The sequence below is a fragment of the Pinus tabuliformis genome, chromosome 2_1, assembly GCF_031772625.1.
Source record: "Pinus tabuliformis cultivar Carrire ecotype Pingquan chromosome 2_1, CPIR1, whole genome shotgun sequence".
Lineage (NCBI taxonomy): Eukaryota > Viridiplantae > Streptophyta > Pinopsida > Pinales > Pinaceae > Pinus > Pinus tabuliformis.
Window position 1 is genome coordinate 298,903,727 of NC_142299.1, and position 2,185 is coordinate 298,905,911.

A 2,185-nucleotide genomic window follows, 5' to 3' on the forward strand; every position below is an offset into this window, starting at 1 on the left:
CTACAATGTGGTCACCATATTAAAGGCCCACACATCATAGTATTTACCTGTAAATAGTGGAAGCTAGGGTTGGAAATTTGAGAAAGTCATCTTTCTTTAAAAAAAAAATCAAAAACCCTAAATTTTACTTATAGTGAAGACATTGTTGCAAATTTAAATTTGAAACAGACACTACCGTGCCCTTTCAACAGTGTTTTCCATTACAAATTTCTACTGTAATTGCATCTCAGGGAGCCTTTAAATCTATTGAAAACCCTTATCGAATCGAGGGGTTATGTTCAGAGGTAGTGTTTGTTGAGATTTAGATGAAAAAGAGAATGGGTAGCAAGAAAATTTCTGCAAGCCTGCAGCCATGTTTTGGTCATCGCATGGTAGCCCGAAAATAGTGATGGGCGGATGAGTGTCACAACTACATGAAGAAGCTTTAGAGATGGGAAATCGGTTCCATCGACAACAGGGCCTTCAACAACACAAATGCACAAGGAAAATTCTGGAATTTTCAGTCGCAGGAAGAGTTTGAGACCTATGACCCAAAACCAAACTGGTTTTTAAAGATTTAGTTCTTAAAGAAGAGATCCAAAACCATAGAAATAGTTGCAGCACGGGATATATGTTTTCTTTGGCACAATCTAGTGTCTGGCTAGCATTTAGTAAAGAGACGAATATAAAAGTCTGCTTCTTGAATATAAGTCTAGATGAAGTGATTGAGAGCCTATTTTATAATAAGAACAATGATTCTCTTATCACTGTGCCAGTTTATACTTTAGATAACTTCAGCTCACTAAATGAAGAACAACACCAATTAAATACATTAGAAGGGGAAAATCAAATGCAGGTTTTTCTTTATTTGAGTCAAAGTCGTTGAAGTGGATAGGATTTGTAGAGTTTGATGATGTAAATGGAAAGGTCCTTACTTATTTTTCTCAATATGGCATCCACATAGTTTTTGATTTTAAGAATTATACAATGTTGTACTCAATATCTAATAAACAAGTTCAAGAAATAAAAATAAGTCCACACCTAATTTTATTAATATTGGAGAGACCTTCTAATCATGTTCCTCTGGAGATATTATACATAGAAGATGGTACCATTTTAAAATCCTTCAATTTTTTTGTTGCATTGCAACAAAAAATTAGATTTCATTGAGAAAATCAATGAAAATCTCCTTGTAAAACAAGAAAACAAGAACCTCCAAATACTAGATGTTCAAAATTCACAAATGAACGAAGTGAGTTGGACAGAGTTTATGACACCATCAATGTTTATTTTCTTGTATGAAAACATTTCTCGATTGGACTATTTCTGTTGGGAATTTTTGAGGGGTGTTGGTGACATATTTTAAGGAACACTTGTTATGGCATCTTGGCTGCAATACAAATAACATCTATATCACTAGTGACCAATATTTGATAATTTCTTATTGCAAGGCCCATCCTAATGAATCTGATGAAGAAGAAAATGTGGGCTCGATATGAGAAACAACTTAACTGGAAAATGTCTTGATAAGATTCATGCAAATGATCCAAATGTAATGATTAGTCCTAGAAATCGACGAAATGCATCAGCAATCAGAAGCACTATTTAAGAATCTCTGGAAGACAGTACGGCGCTTTTCTATGACGATGACAAAAATGAGATCTAAACTGACAGTAGACATGGTTTAATACATGTGTGGTCACACTGATCTGTTTGTTTTAACATTTGGAAATCCAGACAATCTTTCAAAGCATAGTTGTGACACTTATCTATGCGTCATTGTTTTCCGGCCACCAGGTGACGGCCAAAACTCGACAGCGGACTTGTAGAAATTTTCTTCCCATCTATTGTTATTTTAGTCTTATTTTCAATTTTATCACAAAATGAAATAAGAAAAATCAAAATAAATGAAAGGTCAAACTATTTTCTAAATTCCATACAGTTTTAAGAGGCACGATCAAGAGATAGCTTGATGAGTACGATGAGTTGTGTTGCGAGGAAACAATAAGCATGAAGGTTAATTACATCTCAACCCCCGCAATTGACCATGACATGAGCATGGTTCACCACAATGTGTGGCCTAAAAGCATTATGGGGGTTCAACCTCAATGAAGCTCTTTTATATTCTTTACCCCCGCAAAGTTTAAAGGAAACAAAGTATTTTATTTGATTGATGGGATGGATTTTGAATGTAAACCCGTGAGAA

General features: G+C 34.7%; 1 pseudogene; it reads left to right on the forward strand.

Moving 5' to 3' along the window:
• The first annotated feature begins 317 nt into the window (after positions 1-317).
• On the forward strand, positions 318-1,687 carry LOC149199989 (uncharacterized; annotated as a pseudogene).
• Positions 1,688-2,185: the final 498 nt, after the last annotated feature.